Below are 10,489 nucleotides of genomic sequence, written 5' to 3'. Positions count from 1 at the left end.
TCCTGTCATATGCATCAGGGTGTGTTACATGGAGCAGAGATGAGGTTAATGATCAAGCTCAGTTCATTTCACCTAATGAAGCTTTGAGAAATGACTGGGTGGGTGAGTGCTGCCAGACAGGGATACAGCTAAACTGAGTCTTGTTTGCTGCTGGACATAATGTTTCTTTGGATTCATGGGAGCTGGTACCAGACAAAATGTATGCTACTTATTGCTGATGACTGTCTGGTCAATTTCTGGGGTCTCCATGGTGTGCTCTCATTACTTTGCTTTCATGTCACAGTACGACCACTCTCTGAAGCATTCCCTTTGTTTTCTTCTCAAGCCCTTCAGTTGCAGCACATCCAGCCCCATCGCCTCAGTCGTTCTCCTAACACCAGGCGCTCATCAGCTCCACTGGCCAGCGCCCGCTGTGCACGCCAGCTGCCGCCCGCTGCCATCGCGCGCGTGCTGGCCGGCGACGGTGCCGCTCGGTGACGATCGCGCTGCTCCGTCGCCAGGCACTGCGCGGCCGCCATAGCGAACCTGCACGACTCGCCGCCGTTCCACTGGACCATCCGCCTGAACGAGCCGAGCGCGGTGCGCAGGGTGCGCCAAGCACGGCGACACGGCGACACGGCGGCTGCAGACTGCGAGGTAGGGGTCTCAAACAACAGCGGACAGCGGGTGGGAGCACTCCTCTACCGCAGCGAACACAGAGCCAAGCGGTAAGGGTCTCTCAGGCACTGGTAGGCATGGGGTGACTCCTTTTACCATTCCAACACAGGTCCATGTGGCAGGGGTCTCCCCGTGTTCGAACACAGGGACGGGTAGCAGGGGTCTTCCCGGTATCGGTAGACACGGGGGACTCCCCCCTACTGTTCCAACATGGGGCCAGGTGGCAGGGGTCTCCCCTTGTTCGAACACAGGGCCAGGTAGCAGGGGTCTTCCCGGTATCGGTGGACACGGGGGACTCCCCCTCCTGTTCTAACATGGGGCCAGGTGGCAGGAGATCTCCCCGGCGCCGGTAGACATAGGGAGGCACACCCCCTATCGTCTCGAACACCGGGTCGGGCGCCAGGAGCCGATTGTCCACCCGAACACACCGGACCGGGATGTGAGGCCGTTCCCGTCCGAGTGGACGTGACCGGGAGGTGGAGGGTTCTCTCGACTCACCAGAGCCCGAATCGTGAGGCGGTAAGAGCTCCTGGATCCGGATAGCCTCAGCCGCGAGGTGAGCTCCCCCCGATCGGGACACGCATGGGGCCGATCCCGGCTAGTGGCCCCATGCTGAAGACACGAGCAAGACAAGATTATCGAGGCTTTTCTGGAGCGGCCTGCGGCATTGGTTTTTGAATCTGCATGTCCTTTGTGATATGATTGTTGGGCCACGTCTATCACTTATCGGTCATTTCAGCTTGAACCGGAAGTGAGGGCCAGAATTTCCGAGTTCGACAAGTACGAAGCGGAAATCTCTGAGCTAGTGTAAGTTTTGCTGGCTATTTGCTGGATGGTATGAAATGAACACATGATTTGTTCCCCGCGGTGCCCGCCCTTCCTGCCAGCGTTAGAGGCAGGTGACGCCATATAGCCTCAGCAGCTGAGTGCGTCGTAAAACCCCAATGACATGACATGAACGCCTGGTTTGGTTAACATTGCTGTTTTCAGTGCAGTTTTCCCGGATTTGGGTGCGGCTCCCAAAAGAACGGATGTTTAGGAGCTGGAATGGCTCCAGGTGCTGCCTTTGCATTCACTCTGAAATAAAACATTGTCACTCTTCCATCCTTAGTGATTGCGGCAAAGCATCTGTGGCGTGGGTTTGTGAGAAAATTGGATGTGTGGGCAACCTTACCATGGCCATGGGCCGTATGGGCTATGGGCATGGGCCGTGGGCATGGTGTCATGGGCCATGGGCGTGGTTTCCACAGTGGAGGAAAACGTGACGCTGGGAAGTCTTAGGTGGTGCTCACAGAAGTGGTGCTCTTAGCCGTTCATGGTCTCGGCATTGGCGTGGTTTCAAGACTGTCTTGTCCTGCCTGAGCGTACAAGCCCACTGCGTTTTTTCCAGGGACCAGTTCCGAAGTTCGATGGTGATGGACAATGGCCCACCGCCCAGCTCGGCGCGCAGGCCTGAGAAGGCGTACGGCGAGGTATATCGGGCGCGCCTTTCTGGGCTGACGCGTGACTCTGTCTGAGTTTACGGTCAGCCAGTGTAGTAGCGGCGATGTAGTGCTCGCAGAATGCTCTGTCCACGTGTTATGGATATCATGCTGGGAAGATGGGAACTAAACGTGCGCGCAGTCGCAAACCCAGCCAGCTCGAGGCTCGTCGTTCGTGAATGTTCGTCCCGGCAGTGGCGAACTGAATGGACTGAGCGGTCACACTTACGCCAGATGGACCGAATGTGATGAGATGATGACGTGACCAGTCGGGATGCGTCGCCGCGATCCAGGAACGCCCGCGCACGGGGCCAGGCCGCACCTACGGCTGTCACCAACCGTGAGCCCGCCCGCCGGCGAGGACGTGACACCCCGCGCGGCGGGAGGCGATCGCGCGTGGCTCGCCGTCCTGATGTGACACGACCCAGCGTTACGAGCGGCTGAGCGTGAGCTGACCCGCCGCCGTGTCCGGCAGAGCGAGGTGATCTACGAGCCGCGGCTGAGCGGGCTGGCGCCGCTGCCCTGCACCGTGTGCGCCACGCCCACGGCCGGCCACTGCCACCGCTGCAAGACGCGCTACTGCTCCCGACCCTGTCAGGTGGCCGACTGGCAGGTGCACTGCCTCGTCTGCCGGTACGCGACGCCCGCCCGGTCCGCGCCGCCGCCGCCGCGTCTAGTGTAACTTCCTCTGAAGCAGTGCCCCCTCTTGAGCCACTTGTGTGCTCTGGCAGAGCTAAGACTTATTGTGCTCTGATTAGCACTTTGAAAGTATCTTGTAACTATGGATGCGATTGGTCAAAGTGTTTAATGGCGGGCTGTTGGGCCACGTTAAGTCGTTGCTGTGAAGTTTTGCTGTGGCCGTGCCCCGGTGACTTAACCCCAGTGGATTGTACGTCACTACGGCCGTGTCCGCGCGCCGCAGGGAGCCAGAGTTGCCGTCACTGGTGGTGACGGCTGGCGGCGACGGTCCGCACACCGCCCGCGGCCAGGGCGCGTCGCGCGGCGGCTGCGGCGGCCGCGCGGCCCATCGTGGACCAGGGCTACCGGCTCCAAGACGGCTACCAGTCGGGAGGCCAGAGTCAGTGGCCGACGGGCGGCGGCGGCGGCCGGGGGCGGGCCGGCTTCCGCGGGCGGGCGCGCGGGGCCGGCCACCACGGCGGCGGCGACGCCGGTCGCTCGCCGCTGCCTCGGCGACCAGGAGCCGCCCGCCCGCTCGCCGTCGGCGGCAAGCTCGCGCGCCGGCCGTCGAACCAGACGCTGTGCCTCGCCGCCACACCGCTCGCCGCCCGCTAATGCCGGTGCTGACGCAGATCAGGTCTCAGGAGGTGGTGGCGGCACGGCCTGCCGGCGCGCCGTCCCGTGGCCTACTGCCGACAAACCGGCCCGTCAACGCCGCTATCCTCCGCCGCTCCCGTCGCCGGCGACGGCGGCGGTCTACTACCCTCGCCCAGGCCTGACCCTGCGCCTGCGCCTGTGCCCATCTGTGTCTCTGCCTCCCGCGCCTAGTCAAGACGTCGTGTCGTTGCTGCCTGGCCAGACCTACCAGGTGAGACGGATAGGAGCTGCAGAGGCAGGCTCTGGTAGCAGTCGAACATGCGCCGAGGCCTGCTGTGTGGGCTGGTAAGGCGTGGCTGGCAGTTTGTTTGAATTTCCCACCTGCTTGGGTAGAGGTAGAGGGAAATTATGTACGCGTCACCACGGGCATTATGCCCAGTTACGCGGTGGTTAGTATCAGCAGTTGGCTCTTTAAAGGCGACCCTTATGACCTTACAAGAAGCCGACCGTTGCTGTCTTTCTGGTGACCGTCTAACGTTCCCCGTGGCCTGCGGTCCCAGGTGGGCGGTGTCTCATGTGGAGGACGCCGGCACCGTCTACCTCCGGCTGCAGGACAAGCTGGCGGCCACGGACGGAATGGAGCGCCAGCTGCAGCAGGAAACGTCCACCGGCGGCCAGGCGCCGCCGCCACCCGGAGGCCTGTGCGCCGGCCTGTTCGAGGGTGCCTGGTGAGAACCACTGCAACGCACAGGATCCGCGATGGAAGCGTGCGCTCCTGTGGCTGTGAGAGCGCCAGTGAATATGCTCCTTGTGTCACATAGAAAGCCAAAATCATCATCACACTGACCCTGGCGATCCGCGCCGCCGTGCCTCCCTCGACACGGATGAACGGAGCAGCGATTGCCGCCTCTCTTCCGTCGGTGCCCAAGTAACCCTACAGCTTCAGTGTCTCGGAGCGCGCGACAGCATGCCCCGTGCTCGTGATGATCGCGTCTGCCGTGGCGACAGGTACCGCGGTGAGGTGCTGGCCGCGTTCGCCGGCCACCACAGGTGGGGGAGACTGGGGCAAAACGGAGGGCTGCCGGCGGGGGTCGGGGCGATGGGGCGCGGTTCGCCGCTGGCCGCGCAGGCGGTGAGTGGCCGGCTGGATGGCGAGGCAGGCGCCCGGCTGGAGCGACGAGCAGCGCGGCAGCCCGCCGCCTCGTGCAGCGCCTGCTGACGGTGCGCGTATCACCGGCCGTGACGGCGCGACGTACCGTGACGCTGCAGGATGAGGCCGGCCGGGACCCGCTGGCGGCCACGGCTCCGCCCGTTGTGGCTCCGGCTCGTCCCGCCGTGGCTACGACTGCGGCTCCGGCCGTTCCTCCCGCTGCCGCTTCTGCTGCTCAGACCGCTGGGTGGCGGCGCCGGCTCTTATCCGCACCCGACCCGGCGCCAGCGGATCCAGCCAACGTACCTCCTTCGTCAGCTGCTGCGGCGCGGAGGCTGTCCGGCGGTAGCCACGCCGCCCGCCGCCCGCCCGCCGGTGACACCGGGCCCCGACGAAGGGCTCTCCGGCGTGGCTGGCCGGCCGGCTGCCCGCCAACTGGCGCAGCTGGTGGCCACGGCGACCCCTGGAGTCGTTCCGTCCTGCCCCCTGGCCGCCGATGCGCTGGCAGCAGTTGTGCTGAACGAGCAGTTCATCGAGTGCGTCACAGACCTGGAGCAGCTGCCCCAGCAGCCGACGGTCAGGTCAGTGGCCGCCGGATGCCAGGGGCGGGCGCCGTTTCGCTGGCCTCGTGGGAGGGGGAGGGGAAGGACCGGAGGCGACGAGCAGATTGAGAATTGGCGTGGTCTTGATAGACGGTTCGCTGGTGCTACCACCAGCATGCTCCTCTGGTAACGACATGTCTGCTCCGTAAAGCAGTGGCGGGCATAATGTGGAAACAACCCGCGAGTACAGACGCCTACCCGGTTTCATGTACAACAGAGGCGGCCTAGCTGATGATTGTCATACATGTTCCCTGGCAGTGCGCAGCCCGGTGACGTGGTCGTGGCCCTGGAGGAGGGCAGTCCGTCCCGGGCGCTGGTCTGCGCCGCCGGCCCCAGCGGTTACAGGTGAGGCGCAGCCACGTCTCACGCGGGACCGCCCGACGGCAGCACGTCGGCTTCCGGCTAGACGCAGGCTCGGCGGCCACCTCATTAGACTGTTCACGTCAGGGACTTGGGCTGTCGGTGTGCGGGCGCACCCAGGTGCTAGTGTCAACATCACCAGCGGAACATACCAACTAGAGTGATGTAGCGGTGATGTGTCTGTTGCGTTCTGTTGTCTCCGCGACATGTTCCGCTGGGCCGTTGACCTGCCGCCGTCCCGGCAGACTGCTGTTCGTCGACTCCGGCACGCTGGGGGTGGCGGCGGCGGCGCCGGTGCGTCCACTGCCCGCCCGCTGGTCGCTGGAGCGGCTGCCGCCGGTGGCGCTCTGCGTCCGCCTGGCGGCGGCGGCGCCGGCGGGCGCGCGCGACACGCTGCTGGCGCAGGTGGACGCGCCGCTGGTGCTGAACGGTACGGCAGCCGGCGGCGGCCGGGGAGGTGGAGGCCGAGGCGCGCACGGCCGCCGGTCTCGCGGTGCCTGTGCGCCTGCTGTCATGCCGCCGACTGCTGGACCAGCTGCCGGCCGAGCCGGCGGGCGCGGCACCGCAGCCGGTGAGACTCTCCGTTCGCTCGGTCGGCCCGGGGCGCGCGGTCGCCCACGGCATCTGACGCTGTCGCTGGCCTTAAATTTGCAACTCCAGGGTCACATTTCATGGGTGGGAGTGCTTTTAACGGTCTCGATTATTTTCGGCGTACTTGTACTGGGTGATGCTTGCCATGGATCCACCCGAAGGTTTGCGGCTGCTGAACTGGGCTGGACTGACGACTGCCTCCAGGTCCCGCAGCCGGCGGTGGTGCAGCCGGCATTGGTTCCGGTGCCGGCGGTGCGGCTGGAGCCGCACCGGCAGTACATCGTGCTGCCGACGGCGCTGGAGCATCCGCAGCGCGTGTCGGTCCAGCTGCAGGACCCGGCCCACCACCGGCCCTACCTCGCCATGGCGGCCCGCCTGCAAGCCTTCTGCGCCGCAGGTAGGCGTGACGTCGTCCTCTGCTGCCGCCCGCGACAGTGGTAGCGTGGGCTTCCTCAATAACAGGCTACTTTGGCAGGCAAAGTACTTTGGCATCCCGTGTCTGGTCGGTAACGCTGTTCCCAGCTCTGACTTTCTCAGATCTGGGGCAGATGTACGCTTCGCCCGTTGTAGTGCCGGAACGTGCCGATTAACCCGCCCCCGCCCCCTTCCCCGACAGGCGCCGCGCCGGCCTCGGTGCCGCCGACGGGCGCGCTGCTGGCGCTCCACTGCCAGGCCGTCTCGCTGCCGGCCGCCTGGCGGCGCGCCGTGCTGCGACGCACGCGGCCCGCGCCTCAAGCTACGCCTCGTCGACTGGGCGGTGACCGTGGAGGCTGAGCTGGCCGACGTGCGGCCGCTCGACACTTCGTTCGCCCAGGTGGGAGTGGTGGGAGCGCCGATGGCCGGCGGTGCTGATGGCAGGCTGAGCCGGCCGACGTGCGGCCGCTCGACACTTCGTTCGCCCAGGTGGGAGTGGTGGGAGCGCCGATGGCCGGCGGTGCTGATGGCAGGCTGCCGGCCGACGTGCGGCCGCTCGACGCTTCGTTCGCCCAGGTGGGAGTGGTGGGAGCGCCGATGACTGGCGGGAGCGCCGATGGCCGGAGTGCACGGGACTGCGGGTTGTGTGCTGGAAGCTGTGAAGTGGTCGTTCCAGGGAGCAGGCTTACGCCTGGCACCAGACTGATTCCGCGCGGCTTTATGCTGTGGTTCACTTTGCCAAACGGATGGCTGAATGATGCGATCTGTCGGGGTAGGCCATTGCCGAGACGCGAGCTGCCAGGCAGACATAGTACACTGCTCACCCTTACTTTTACTGCAGAAATGTCTTCAATGATGATCTGACCCTCCCCGAGCTACCATTGCCTTATGTAATAGGTAAACATCAGTTAAAAGACCATGCAATCGATGGTTGTTGTTAAGTGGGGTTTTAGGGCCGGCCGGCTGCTGAGGTCCATGTTGCGCCCCATCGATGGTTACTTGAAGCATCATGTAGGTTATGACAACGCCGGGGCGTGAACCGGAGAGTAATCCACGTTTTGTTCCCACCGGCAGGAGAAAGCCTTGGGACTGGAGTTTGGCCTGTATGATATTCCTAAAGATGCGTGCCCGACGACAGCTGGAGTTCTACAGGGGCAAGCTGATCAATGTGCAGTTTCTTTCTTCTGGAGCAGGTACGGCTCTTCAACCAGTCCATCGGCTCCGTATAACAGTATGGCCAGTTGGCGCGGTCTTTAATGATGATGATGACCGTCCGAAGAGGGCAGCATTGTCTCCCTGAAAAATTAGTCGCCCTCTGGCTGCAGTTGAATTTGATGTGTGTCGCGTTGCCTGCTGAAACAAACGAGTTGTGACCGGGGCGTTGCAGCATCGTGACGTAAATGTCCGTCGATGGCGATCTGTGACGTCATAGTTAGCTGTTGCCTCTATCGCGTAGTCTGAACATGGCCATGTCCGCCAGCGGCCAGAGCTCGACGGCGACGCTCGGGCCGATGCTGGGGTGTGCCGGTGTCTGTCTCTGGTGGCGGTCAGTCTGAGTGTGACGCGCTTCCCACAGCGGCCAGAGCTCGGCGGGGACGCTCGTGCCGATGCTGGGGCGTGCCGGTGTCTGTCTCTGGTGGCGGTCAGTCTGAGTGTGACGTGCTCCCCACAGCGGCCAGAAGCTGGACAGCGACGCTCGGGCCGATGCCGGTGTTGTGTGCTGGTTGTCTGTCGCTGGTGGCGGTCAGTCTGAGTGTGACGCGCTCCCCAAGCGGCCAGAGCTGGAACAGCGACGCCCTTGCCGTTGCTGGGGTGTGATGGTGTGTTCTCTGGTGGTGGTCAGTCTGATGTGGCGCGCTCCCACAGCGGCCAGAGCCGGACGGCGACGCTCTGGCCGATGCTGGGGTGTGCTGGTGTCTGTCGCTGGTGGCGGTCAGTCTGAGTGTGACGCGCTTCCCACAGCGGCCAGAGCTGGACGGCGACACTCTGGCCGATGCTGGGGTGTGCTGGGTCTGTCGCTGGTGGCGGTCAGTCTGAGTGTGACGCGCTTCCCACAGCGGCCAGAGCCGGACGGGCGACACTCTGGCCGATGCTGGTGTTGTGTGCTGGTGTCTGTCTCTGATGGCGGTCAGTCTGAGTGTGACGCGCTCCCCACAGCGGCCAGAGTTGGACGGCGTGCCGCAGGCTCTGCTTCATCGCCTCAGCGACACCAACGCCTTCTGCTTCAACGAGAAAATGAAGAGTCGGCTGGCAGCCGGTAAGCATCATCTCCATTCCCGGGCGCGCCACTGTGCTGCGAGGTTAGGCTAACGTCAGCGTGGATAACGATACGGCTAAGATAACGTCAGCGTGGATAACGATACACATAGGATCACGTCAGCGTGGGTAACGATACGGATGGGATGACGTCAGCGTGGATACCGATACGGCTAAGATAACGTCAGCGTGGATAACGATACGGTTAGGATAACGTCAGCGCGGATAACGATACGGTTAGGATAACGTCAGCGCGGATAACGATACAGATGGGATGACGTCAGCATGGATAACGATACGGTTAGGATAACGTCAGCGTGGATAACGATACGGTTAGGATTAACGTCAGCGTCAGCGTATGCGTCGATTAAAGGGAATGTTCCACATTTTAAGATATTGAAGCAAACATGACATGATGGGATGAAACTAGCTCACTTATAGTTATTGTTGTATTACAAGTAGAAAAGGCTGCCCCGGACAAGGCAATTTCGCTGTGTAGTAAATATGCTCCTCAATACATCATTGATTGATTGCGTCATCGTACCTTGTACAATATTGGGAGCCAATAGACGACCGTTATATATGGAGATCGTACTCACGAACGCCAGATATGAACAGCTGGATAATTGTTTTGCTTGACATCGATCGTAGCATGGCCAATTGAAAGGCAGAATTTCAATGGCAATATCATGGCGTCATGAATGCCTGGTTGACCCTGAAATAGTCTCGCCCAAAATGATTTGCACATTGTCGCGGACGTGTTGCGCACAAACTCGAGGGGTTCAGGATTTAAGAAGGGCAGGGCTGCAGACTGCGCCGAATGATCTTCAAGATGGCTATTTTAGTTCAAAACGTCACACAAATGTGGAGCACTCTATTTAAGCGACCTCACATCGAGCGACGTCGTCGATTCAGCCGCTATATGCTCGGCCCGTTTGCCCGGCTTCATGGGAGTGGAGCCTGCGTGAATGTAAAAACGGTTCTAGCGCTGGTGAAGGACGTGAATTTCAAATCGTGCGGCCATCTATGCAGCACCCACCGACGCCCTTTGATCTGGGTTGAAGGCTCTGGCGGGCTACTTACTCTGCCGCTGGCATATGCGTCACTGCGCGTGGAGGATGCGATGCGTGTGTATGTAGCACGCATCGGGTCGCATCGTCGCATCATCGCATCATCTCGCGTATGCTCGAATTCGCGGCAGTGACTATATTGCACAGTCTTCTCAGATAGCATGTTGTAATTCGATCGCGTTGCGTGTCGAATTCGCATGTAATAGGCCCTACATATGGGTGTCATCAAACTTTACCCCCCACGTGTTGGAATCGTTTTAGTATTTTTGTCCATCGTTCCCATGACACCAGCTCCCAATAACGGCAGCCACCGCAGTAGAGACGAGCGTTGATCAGCGTCCTTTCATTCGCAGCGGCTGTTCCCGCGGCGCCTGTGGCTCCGGCTCCGGCTCCGGCTCCGGTCCCGGTCCCGGTTTCAGTTCCAGCTCCGGCTCCAGCTCTAGCCCCGGTCCCAGCTCCGGGCCCCGCGCCGGCCCTGCCGCCGGCGCTGTACTCGCGTGACCTGGCCAGCATGAACTTCCGGCCCGGGGACAAGATACCGGTGTGTGGCCGCAGCTACTCTCGGTGTGGCTTGGCCGCCGGACGGGCCGGACCGGTCAGACGATAGTCGACAGGGCCGGGTAGCACACATGC

The 10,489-nt window shown here is 62.3% G+C and overlaps 1 long non-coding RNA gene across 1 annotated transcript; it reads left to right on the top strand.

Moving 5' to 3' along the window:
* The first annotated feature begins 5,045 nt into the window (after window positions 1–5,045).
* LOC119111856 (uncharacterized) lies at window positions 5,046–5,834 on the top strand. Its single transcript, XR_005095631.1, has 3 exons — window positions 5,046–5,144; window positions 5,424–5,510; window positions 5,771–5,834. It is a non-coding gene; the product is annotated as an uncharacterized LOC119111856 (long non-coding RNA).
* Window positions 5,835–10,489: the final 4,655 nt, after the last annotated feature.

Source organism: Pollicipes pollicipes, unplaced genomic scaffold (assembly GCF_011947565.3).
Source record: "Pollicipes pollicipes isolate AB1234 unplaced genomic scaffold, Ppol_2.1 Scaffold_7261;HRSCAF=8764_pilon_pilon_pilon, whole genome shotgun sequence".
Taxonomy (NCBI): domain Eukaryota; kingdom Metazoa; phylum Arthropoda; class Thecostraca; order Pollicipedomorpha; family Pollicipedidae; genus Pollicipes; species Pollicipes pollicipes.
Note: the sequence above shows the minus strand (reverse complement) of the source record. Positions and strands in the feature narration are given on the sequence as shown.